Here is a 12775-nt window from a genome sequence, read left to right on the forward strand (position 1 = left end):
CACAATCATGGATGCTGGCAAGTTCAAAATCTGCAACATAGAATCTCTGGCAAGTTGGAGACTCAGGAAAGAGTTTCACTTTGAGTCTGAAGTCCCATCGGCTGGTGGAATTAAACTCTTAGGAGAAGTCAGTATTTTTCTTAAGGTCTTCAATTGCTTGGATGTGGCCTAATCACATTATAAGGGCAATCGGCTTTAGTCTGAGTCCAATGATGTAAATGTTAACCCTTTCCAAAAATTACTTTCACAGAAACATCAAGAGTAGCATTTGACCAAATATCTGGGTACTGCAGCCTACCTAAGTTGACAGAAAATTAAACATTCACAATAGGGTAAAATAATTTTTCAGAGGGAAAACATGAAAAGGGTTTGCCACTTCAAAAATTTAAAGGTGTGAGTACAGTTGCTGATTGAAGTCTTACTCATTTAAGATTCACCTTCTCAGGGCACCTGGGTGGCTCGGTTGGGCTCCTAACTCTTGATTTCGGCTCTAGTCGTGATATCAGGGTTGAGAGATCGGGCTCTGTGTTGGGCTCTGCACTCAGCAGGGGGTTTACTTTGGATTTTCTCTCTCCCTCCCTCTACTGCTTCTCCCCCATGCATGCACGCATGCCCTCTCTCAAAATAGGTTAAAAAAAAGTCTTAAGAGCTTTACCTTCTCTGTTCACTGGTGGCAAATCCACTCCTAGACCTTTTAAAGAACTCTGGTCCATCAGGACACATTCAGTATTTTGGTTTCTTACATTCACCAAGACCATGTTCCTGCTGCCCATTTTGAATTTTTTTCTTCTCTGACTCTGATGACTTTAGGCTTCAGCTTCTGATGCCTTCCTCCTGTGTTCCAGCTAATGACAAAAGACTGGTTTACCTTTGTCCTGGCTAGGGAAGACTATTGAACTATAGGAGTCTTTTATATAGAACTTAAGCACCTAGTTTTTGAATTTGACATTTTATTTGACATTTGTCATTTGACATTTGATAAATTTGACATTTATTATTCCCATGGAATAATGCTGTGTTGGGAAGTGGTAGCTCATTTTGAGTGAACTCTATTGCCCTGTCACGTTACTTAACTTTGAGTGCATAAATGCGTCACATTAAAAGTACAGTTGATTCTTGTTACTTGAGGTAGTTGTGTTCTATAAAGTCACCGTGAACACTGAATTAGTGAATACTGAACCATTGTTCCTAGGAGAAATATCAGGTTATGTTCCTATGAGCCTCTGGTCACAGCATTTTTGTAAGTCTATCAATATATAACCTTGTTTTATGTTTGTTTCTGTTAACAGATACCTTATTTAGTATGTATTACTGTTTCATGATTCATAAGCATTGTACTCATGGATGGTAGCATTATAACTCATGTCTGAATGAAGTTTATCTAATACATGTATTTTTCTATAAGACCCATTACAATCTTTGTAATTAGGAACTTTAGATAGCACTTAAACACTATGTATGGGGCCCATTTTAAATAGTGAAGTCACCAACAAAAAATACAAAAATGTAAAAAAGTGACACCAAATAAACCACGGAAAAGACATTTGTTTACAGTATTACAGAATGAGAGCTGGAACAAGAAGGTAGAGCTTTGCATTGTTTGACCTCAGCGTTGCATGACTAATTTTTTGCCACTCTACATGTCTGTGAGATTTGAAAGTGTTCCATTGATTTTGGATTTGAAAATAATTTTGGTGAGGGGCGCCTGGGTTGTTGAGCGTCAGTTATTAAATGTCTGCCTTTGCCTCAGATCATGATCCCAGGGTCCTGGGACTGAGCCCTGCATCAGCTCCCTTCTTGGCGGGAAGCCTGCTTCTCCCTCTCCCATTCCCCCTGCTTGTGTTCCCTCTCTTGCTGTGTCTCTCTCAGTCAAATAAATAAAAATCTTTAAAATAAAATTTAACAGAAGAAAATAATTTTAGTGAGTAGGAGAATTTGCAGACATGGAATATACAAATAATGAGGATTAAGTTTTATTCTTAGAGGAGATCTTGTTCTCATTTATGAAACTTTTGGGGAATTCTTACTTTGAAATTTTAAGAACTTGCAGGATGTTCTTTTGAGAAGAAGTAAGTCTGGAGAAACCTCATCCCTTAAGGTTGGATTTTTGAGGAATGACTTAAAAAAATGTGAGTTTGGCTTTGGGGAATAAATGAAGTAGTACAATTCTTGTCTTGAAATGAGATTTGATAATAAAGTAATGATCTGGTGAAATTGCCAGAGGGAAACTACAAAACAATTATAAAATATTTTGATAATGATGTTATTGGTGGATTAAAACTTTCACTATCCATTTCCCAGATGAGTACTTTATTGACCAACATTCAGTTGCCATCTGATAAACAGATAACTCATTAGTGGGTATATATACTGCCTATCTGTCTCATATCCACAGCCAGATTTAAAATTCCTTGAGGAATGGTGAAGTATGATGTTTTTAATCCTTAGCACTGTGCATAAGTAAAAATACTTGCTTTAATCAGAAGACTGAAATTGCTCTTTCCTCTAAACAGGTATTTAGTGAGCCTTTAAAATGTATTCTGTACATAGGAGTATGGATAGTTCCTATCCTGTTGTTTTTCCAGCACATAGCTCAATGCTTAGCACATATTCTGAGCTTTGTTTTGTTTGTTTTTGTTTTTAATATACTGAGTGGTTAAGGTACTGCTAAGATAAATATAATTCATCTCACTTGCCAAATTCATCTTTTCTAGTAATGGCTGTCTATAGTGCTGTGTTGAGGAATGTCATAAAAGAAATGGAATAACTTCAATCAGCAGTAAATAAATGTACCATCTATATGGACCCAGCGTATCAATTTTTCTTTGATGACTTTTGGCAAAGAAATTTATAGAAATTGTGAATTAAGGTCTTCAGGTAAGGACTTATAAATTGTATATTTATAAGCATGATGAACATTTTAATTTTTAAGCATGATAAACAATATTTGTGGCAAATATTCTTAGATTCTTGAAAGATTGGTAGTTATGAAATCTTTCTCTTTAGAAGAATAAGGAGTGAGTTATTTTTCAATACAGGAAAACCATGTTTTGTGGGAAGTTCCATTTATTTTTAAAGTTCTGTTGCTATGGCAAGTTGCTGAATTTGGGTAAATCACTTAACTCCTGGAATTCTGTTTCCTTTTCCGTAAAATAAACAGGTTGACCTAGACCAATGATTTTTAACTTTTTGCATTATTCAAATCAATATATCATTATTGAAATATTTTACAACTTACCATGTGAACAGGGCATTTTGATTTTTTAAAAATAGTAACCTGAGTTAGTAAGAATTAAACTTCATAAGTCAAGTATTTTTGTATTTAAAAATACTTAAGATTTAATAATAAGTATATAAAATTGATCCTATTAATAATTTATATTTGTGATTTATAATTTATGAATAAACATATACAATATGTTGTATATGTACAATATGATACCTGGGTAGGCCCTTCAATGGAGAAAATCACTTCTCTATTGTCATCTACATTTTGTCAGTCCTCACTCTTCTCAGCTTTATCACTACATTGTTCCCACCGCACCTTTACTTGGCATCACTTAGACTTCTCAATTCTCCTCCATCAGAAACTTGCTATTTATTATTTTTTTACTTATCAAACCTTTCCACCTTGTCTGCTTTCATTTAAGTGTTCTATTGCTAATACATTTAACTTATTTGCCCTTTAATTTTTCTGTCTGTGTGCCCTCTAAAATACAAACCATGGGTAAATCTCAGCCCCTCAGTTTTGGCTTGGGCAAGTGCTGCATAGAAGATAACAGATTGTTAGTGCTATTAGAAATCCACTGTCTCCAAACTCATAATCTTGCAATGCTTCTTAAAATTCTTTTCTCTTTTGGGGCGCCTGGGTGGCTCAGTGGGGTAAGCCTCTGCCTTCGGCCCAGGTCATGATCTCAGGGTCCTGGATCGAGGCCCGCATCAGGCTCTCTGCTCAGTAGAGACCCCACTTCCCCCTCTCTCTCTGCCTGCCTCTCTGCCTGCTTGTGATCTCTCTGTCAAATAAATAAATAAAATCTTAAAAAAAAATTCTTCTCTCTTTTTCTTTACTTTTCATTGTAGTGGCTAACTTAAATCTTGTGTGTCTTGGCTTTTTATTCTATTAGCTCTCTACTCAATCTTAGCTCATTTCTTTTCCTTTTGTCTCCTTCTTTCTTTTTTCTTTCTCTCTCTCTCTTCTTTTTTTCTCTTTTCTTTTCTTTCCTCTTTAATTTAGGGCACCTGGGTGACTCAGCTGGTTAAGGGACTGCCTTTGGCTCAGTCCTGGGAGTTCTGGGATCAAGTCCTCATCGGGCTCCCTGCTCAGCAAGGAGTCTGCTTCTCCCTCTGACCCTCCCCACTTTCACGCTCTCTCTCGCATTCTTTTTCTCTCAATTGCATAAATAAAATCTTTAAATAATAAGGATTTTATTTGTCAGAGCACAAGGAGGGGGAGCAGTAGGCAGAAGGAGAAGCAGGCTCCCATCTGAGCAGGGAGCCCAATGTGGGACTTGATCCTAGGACCCTGGGGTCATGACCTGAACCAAAGGTGGATGCCACCCAGATGTCCCTACTACTTAATTTTCTAATGAAAGTTGCAACTATTCCTTAGTTATTGCCCCCCATTTACAAATATAACTGAATTCTACCCATCTTTCCTCTACTTGCAGTAGAAGGAAAATTACCATTCTAAGGGTGATCCCTTTGCCTGTGTTTTGGGTCCTACGTCTTTACCCCATGGGATACAAATCTCTAGAAATGTCAAAATTTGATTTGTTACCATTGATTCCATATCAGATAATTTAAATGTGCTCAGCTTCCAGTCTTTAAAAAAGAAGAAGAAGCGCTAAGATCCCCTTTTAACTTAAGGATCCAAGTTTTTTGGTAGCTTTATCACAATATTTACTATATTGTGGTGGTCTGGAACTGAAACCAGAATATCCTGATGTTAGCCTGTAACTGAAAATTTATTTCTTCTCCCATCATTCCATTGATATTCTATACAAAGTCATCAATGATTTTGTCAGTAAATCTTGTTTTTAGTTCTTACCTTTTTGCAAAACTTGATATTATTTACTCTGTTTTTGAAATATAGGTATACGTCAGAATACTAAGGGTTTGGTTCCAGACCATCACAAGAAAGTGAGTCAAATGAATTTTCTGATTTCCCAGCTCATATGAAAATTATGTTTACACTTGACTTTAGTTTATTAAATGTTCAATAGTATTACATCTTAAAAAACAATGTTACATACTTTAATGTAAAAAATATTGCAAACATGTGGTCACTATCATCTCAGCTTTCAGCAAGTCAAAATCTTTTTGTTGATGAGGAGGGTCTTGCCGCAGTATTGATGGTTGGTGACCAGGGTGCTGGTTACTAAAGTTTGGAGTGGCTGTGGAAAGTTCTAAAGTAAGAACTTTACTTTAGAATAAAGTAACAATCAGGTTTGCGCCACTGAGTAGTTCTTCCTTTCATGATTTCTCTGTAGCATGTGATGCTTTTTGATAGCATTAAACTCACAATAGCACTTCTTTCAGAATTGGAGTCATGCTTCTCTAACACAGTCACTGGTTTATCAACTAAGTTTATGTAATATTCTAAACCCTTTTTTTTTTTTTTGTCTTTTCGACAATCTTCACAGTTTCTTCACCAGGAATAGATTCCATCTCAAGAAGTCACTTTCTTTGCCTATCCATAAGAAGCAACTCCTCATCTGTTAAAATTTTAATCATGAGATGGCAGCAATTCTGTCACATCTTCAGGCTCCAATATTTAATTCTAGTTCTCTTGCTGTTTCTACCACATCTTCAATTTCTTCCTTCACTGAAGTCTTGAACTCCTCACAGTCACACGTAAGGGTTGGAATCAACTTCTTCCAAACTCCTGTGAGTGTTGATATTTTGGCCTCTTCCAGTGAATCATGAATGTTCTTAATGGCATCTAGAATAGTAAATCCTTTCCATGTTTTCAATTTACTTTGCCCATTTTTGTCAGAGGAATCACTGTCTATGACAGCTGCAGCCTGTCATGTGTTTCTTAAATAATAAGACTTGAAAGTCAAAATTATTCCTTGATCCATGAACTGCAGAATGGGTGTTATGTTAGCAGGTATGAAAACAGCATCCATGTCCTTGTACACCTCCACCAGAGCTATGGGTGATCAGGTGCATTGTCAATGAGCAATAATATTTTGAAAGGAATTTTTTTTTCCTGAGCAGTAGTTACTATTTTTTTTTTTTCTGAGCAGTAGTTCTTAACAGTGGGCTTAAAATAGTAAACCATGTTGTAAACAGATGCACTTTCATTCAGGCTTTGTTTATAAAAGCACAGGCAGAGTAGGCCTGGGACAGAAAACCAAGATGTGGTTAACCCTCTATTAATTATTCAGTAAGAGGGAATCGGAAGAATATGGTATGGTCTGAAGGTGAGCTTAGCTCCAAGGGACCGGTAATTCTCAACCTATTCACTGCTCACTGGTTTTCCTTAATGGTTTCCCAGATATGGTGCCAAATTTTGATTCATGCACACAGTGTGTTTTGATTATATCTAAGTGTTCAAGCATACCTTGGAGATATTGTGGGTTTGTTTCCAGACCACTGCAATAAAACAAGTCAAATAAATTTTTTGGTTTCCCAGTACATGTAAAATTTATGTTTACATTACACTGTAGTTTCTTAAGTGTGCCATAGCATTATGTCTATAAATACAGTGTAAGTACCTTAATTAAAAGATAGGCTATTGGGGCGCCTGAATGGCTCAGTGGGTTGAAGCCTCTGCTTTTGGCTCGGGTCATGATTCCAGAGTCCTGGGATCGAGCCCCACATCGGGCTCTCTGCTCAGCAGGAAGCCTGCTCCCCCCCACCCCGCCCCTGCCTGCCTCTCTGCCTACTTGTGATCTCTGTCAAATAGATAAATAAAATCTTAAAAAAAAAAAAAAGTTAAAAAAAAAAAAAGATAGGCTATTGCTAAAAAGTGCTAACCATTGTTGCCCTTGGGTGGTGCAGTTGGTTAAGCATCTGTCTCTTGGTTTTGGCTCAGGTCATGATCTCAGGGTTGGGATACTGAACCCTGCATCAGGCTTTGCTCTCAGCACAGAGTCTGCTTAAGACTCTCTTCACTACTTCCTGTCCCTAGCCCCTGCATGCTTGCCCACACACTCTCACTCACTCTCTCTCTCAAATAGATAAATAAATCTTTGAGAAAAATGCTAACCATCATTTGAGCTTACAGTGAGTCCTAATCTTTCTGTAGGTGGAGGGTCTTGTTTCACTTTCATTGGCTCCTGTAGTGGTTGCTGAAGGTGGATATGGCTGTGGCAATTTCTTAAAATAAAACAACAGTAAAGTTTGCCTCATTTATGAACTCTTTCTTCCATAAATGATTTCTCCGTAGCGTGCAATGAGTAATAATAATATTTCGAGAAACTACTAAGCAATAGACCTCAACAATGGGCTTAAAATACTCAGTAAACCATCTTGTAGACAAATGTGCTGTTATCCAGGCTTTGTTGATCCATTTATAGAATAGAGCACAGGCAGAGTAGATTGAGCATAATTCTAAGTGCCCTGGGATTTTGAGAATGGTAAATGAGCAGTAGCTTCAACTTAAAGTCACTAGATCCATTAGGCCCTAACAAGAGAAGAGTCAGCCTGTTGTTTGAAGCCTCTTTTTTTTTTTTTTTTTTAAATTTATTTGCCAGAGAGAGAGAGAGAGAGTACACACAAGCAGGCAGAGAGGCAGGCAGAGGCAGCGAGAGAAGCAGGCTCCCCGCCGAGCAAGGAGCCCGATGCGGGACTCGATCCCAGGACCCTGGGATCATGACCTGAGCCGAAGGCAGCAGCTTAACCAACTGAGCCACCCAGGCGTCCCCTCTTTTTTTTTTTTTTTTTTTAATTTAAATTCAAGTTAGATAACTTACAGTGTAGTATTTGTTTCAGGAGTAGAATTTAGTGATTCATCACTTATATATAACACCCAGTGCTCATCCCAATAAGTGTCCTTCTTAATGCCCATCTCACATTTAGCCCATCCCCAGCCTCCTCCCCTCCTACAACCCTCAGTTTGTTCTCTATAGTTAAGAGTCTCTTATAATTTGCCTCCCTCTTTGTTTTTTTTTTTTAATTTATTTATCTGACAGAAATCACAAGTAGGCAGAGAGGCAGGCAGAGACAGAGAGTGGGGAAGCAGTCTCCCCACCGAGCAGAGAGCCTGATGTGGGGCTCAATCCCAGGACCCTGGGGCCATGACCTGAGCCAAAGGCAGAGGCTTTAACCCACTGAGCCACCCAGGCACCCCTCCCTTTTTATTTTTATGTTATTTTTCCTTTCCTTCCCATATGTTCATCTGTTTGTATCTTAAATTCCACATATGGATGTAATAATATGATATTTTGCCCTTCTCTGACTGATTTTTCTTAGCATAATAACCTCTAATTCCATCCACATTTTGCAAATGGCAAGATTTCATTCCTTTAGATGGCATAGTAGTGCATTGTGTGTATGTATATATATATGTACCACACCTTCTTTATCCATTCATCTGTAGATGGACTTTTGGGCTCTTTCCATAAATTGGCTATTGTTGATAGTGCTGCTATAAACATCAGAGTGCATGTACCCCTTTGAATCTGTGATTTGTATCCTTTGGTTAAATATCTAGTAGTGTAATTGCTGAGTCATAGGATAGTATTATTTTTAACTTTAGTTAAAAATATTATAAATATATATAAAATATATAAATATATTATATTATAAATATATATAAATATATAAATATAATATATATAAATATATTATAAATATAAATATATAAATATAAAAATAATAGTATTATTTTTAACTACAATATCCCAGAGTGGCTACATCATTTTGCATTCCCATCAACAGTGTAAGAGGGTTCCCCTTTTTCCGCATCCTTGCTAACATCTGTTGTTTCCTATGTTGGTAATTTTAACCATTCCAAACGGTGTAAAGTGGTTTTTTTTTTTTTTTTTTTTTTTTAAAGATTTATTTATTTATTTGACAGACAGAGATCACAAGTAGGCAGAGAGGCAGGCAGAGAGAGAAGAGAGAGAGGGAGGGGGAAGCAGGCTCACCGCTGAGCAGAGAGCCCGACGCGGGGCTCGATCCCAGGACCCTGGGATCATGACCTGAGCCGAAGGCAGAGGCTTTAACCCACTGAGCCACCCAGGCGCCCCTGTAAAGTGGTTTTGATTTGTATTTTCCTGATGACGAGTGACATTGACCATCTTTTCAGGTCTGTTAGCCATCTGGATGTCCGGTTTGGAAAAATGTCTATTCATGTCTTCTGCCCATTTCTTAACTGGATTATTTGTTTTTTGGGTGTTGAGTTTGATAAATTCTTTATAGATTATGGACACTAACCCTTTATCAGTTATGTCATTTGCAAATATCTTCTCCTTTTCCATCAGTTGCCTTTTAGTTTTGTTGATTGCTTCCTCTCCTGTGCAGAAGCTTTTTATCTTGATGAAGTCCTGATAGTTCATTTTTGCTTTTGTTTCCCTTTCCTCTGGAGACATGTCTAGTAAGAATTTGCTAGGGCCGAGGTCAAAGAGGTTGCTGCCTGTGTTCTCCTCTAGGATTTTGATGGTTTCCTGCCTTACATTTAGGTCTTTCATCCATTTTGAATTTATTTTTGTGTGTTGTATAAGAAAGTGGTCCTTTTTTTTTTTTTTTAAAGATTTTATTTTTTTGAGAGAGAGAATTAGGGAGGGGAGGGGCTAAGGGAAAGGGAGAAACAGACTCCCCACTGAGTAGGGAGCCCCAGTGTGGGGCTTGATCCCAGGACCCTGACATCATGACCTGAGCTGAAATCAAGGGTTGGATGCTCAACCGACTGAGCCACCCAGGTGGCATAAATATTTACATTTATGCAAATGTAGGTATAAATATTTATAATTGGTAGACTTTCTTGTTGATAGTCTGTTATTATGTTATAGTGCCCTTCATTTCTTATTACAGTCTTTGGTTTAATATCTGGTTTGTCTGATATAAGTATGGCCACTCCAGCTTTTTGATGTCAGTTAACATGACAGATGGTTCTTGATCCCCTCACTTTAAATCTGGAGGTGTCTTTGGGTCTAAAATGAATCCCCCTGTAAGCAGCATATTGATGGGTCTTGTTTTTTTTTTTTTTTTTAATCCATTCTGATACCCCTATGTCTTTTAATTGGAGCATTTAGTCTATTTCTATTGAGAGTAATTATTGATAAATATGAATTTAGTGCCATTGTATTACCTATAAAATCATTGCTCCTGTAGATCATCTCTGTTCCTTCTGGTGTTTGTTGCTTTTGGTCTCTCTTTACCACTCAAAGAGTCCTCTTTAATATTATTACAGGGCTGGTTTAGTGTTCATGAACTCCTTTAGTTTTTGCTTGTTTTGGAAACTCTTTATTTCTCCTTCTATTCTAAATGAGAGTCTTGCTGGATATACTATTCTTGGCTGCATAGTTTTCCTGTTCAGTGTGTTGAATATATCATGCCACTTTCTTCTGGTCTGCCAAGTTTCTGTGGGCTGGTCTTCTGCTAACCTTATGTGTCTACCCTTGTAGGTTAAGGACCTTTTGTTCCTCTCTGCATTCAGGATTCTCTCTTTATCTTTGTATTTTGCCAAGTTTCACTCTGATACGTCTTGGTGTTGACCTATTTTTATTGATTTTGAGGGATATTCTCTGTGCCTCTTGGATTTGAATGCCTTCTTCCTTCTCCAGATTAGGGAAGTTCTCAATTAAAATTTCTTCAAATAAACCTTCTGCCCCTTTTCCCGGCTCTTCCTCTGGGACTGCTGTTAAATGGGTATTATGGTGCGTTGTGGAATCACTGAGTTCCCTAAGTCTATATTCGTGATCTAATAGTCTTTTCCTCTTCTTTTCAGCATCATTGTTTTCCGTAATTTTGTCTTCTACATCACCTATTAGATCCTCTGCTTCTTCCATCCTTGTGATTACATCCAATTGGTTTTGCATCTTTATTATACCATTTTTTATTTTGGCCTGACTAGTTTTTAGGTCTTTTAATCTCTGCAGCCGGGGTTTCTTTGGTGTCCTCTATGCTTCTTTCAAGCACAGCTAGTATTCTCATGATTGTTGTTCTAAATTCTTATTCAGATATATTGCTTATATCTGTTTTGCACAAACCCCAGGCTGTGATTTCTTCTTGATTTTATCTTTGGGGAGATTTCCTCTGTTTTATCATTGTGTCTAGGCTTCTGTCTTTTGCACGTTTCAAAAGCTTGCTATGTTTCCTGCTCCTGAGAGTAATACTATATTAAGAAGGGGTTGTATACTGTCCAGGGCCTGGCACATTAGGAAGTGTTTCTGGTATGTGCTGTATGCACTCTGTTACTGTGTTTTGGCTACTTTTTCCCACAGGCCAGTCCTCTGCAGAGTTCCTCCTTGCTTGCAGTGAGGAGTGTCTGGACCTTTCCCTAGGTGCGCTTCTATTTGTTTGTTAAGATAAGTCTGATTTTTAAAAAATGCCCAATCCAAGAGAAAAGGAAAAGAGACAAAAAAAGCAAAGAAACAAAAAGGGGTGCCTGGGTGGCTCAGTGGGTTAAAGCCTCTGCCTTCAGCTCAAGTCATGATCCCAGGGTCCTGGGATTGAGCCCCGAATCGGGGCTCTCTGCTCAGCAGGGAGTCTGCTTCCTCCTCTCTCTCTCTCTTCGTCTGCCTTTCTGCCTACTTGTGATCTCTGTCTGTCAAATAAATAAATAAATAAATAATCTTAAAAAAAAAAAAAGAAACAAAAAGCCACTGTAAGCCTGATTCCAAAGAAAAAGAAAGAAAGAAAGAAAAATTAAGCCTGATTCAAAAAACAATAAAAGAAAACAAACAAACCAAGCAACAAACAAAAAACTATAAGCCTTATTCCAAAGAAAAAAGAGAAAAATAATTAAATTTAATAAAATGAAAAAAATAAGAGAAAGCCTGGTCCTAGTCCCACCAGAACTGAAACTGACACTTTGGAGCACTCTATGATCAGTAGACTTGGTACATGCTGGGGCCTGTGTTGGTCTTCTGTGTTGGTCTTCTGGCTTACAGTCAGACCTAACCCTTGTAAAGATGTGCTTGTGGGGTGTAGGGGAGTGGGGTTTGATGTAAGTGACTCCAGCCTCTCCTGGAGGTTCTGTGTTTCTCTCTAAAGTCCAACTGTGCTTGTGGGTAAGGGGATAGAGGATGGCATTACCTTGTCCCCAGGGAGGGAAACTTGCCACCACCACTCTTCAGGGGGCCCTCAAGGAAAGGGAACAGTCTCCCCTACTGTGTCCCAGATTTTATCAAATCCCTACACTCAACCTGTCTGTGCCTGGGCCATTGGCATGCCCAGTGCCACAGTTCTGTGTTTTATCTCTGGCCAGTGGCTGGGGTTCAAAACCCCAAATCTTAAAGGACCCAGCAATGAGTGGACCCACTCCTCAACCCCGGACAAAAGCCTTACAGTGCTGCGCCCAGCATTGTTCTGTTCCAGAAAAGCAGTCACATGCCTGCACAGGTGCCAGGAGTCTGTAATGAAGGACAGCAAAAAGGACAGCTATGACCAGATTATCTGTCCTCTGCACATGCTTCTGTTCCCTGCTGTCAGATGGACACTCAGTGGAGACTAACGTGACTTTCGTCCTTGGAGAGGTGATATACCCTCTTCCAAATGTCCTCCAGGAAGGGTAACATTCTCTGTAGGATGACCCAAGGGATCCCCCTACCATGGCATCTTGCACAAACCCTACACACTGCTCTCTCTCCTACTTTCTCCCTGA

The sequence above is a fragment of the Martes martes genome, assembly GCF_963455335.1.
Source record: "Martes martes genome assembly, chromosome: 7".
Classification (NCBI taxonomy): domain Eukaryota; kingdom Metazoa; phylum Chordata; class Mammalia; order Carnivora; family Mustelidae; genus Martes; species Martes martes.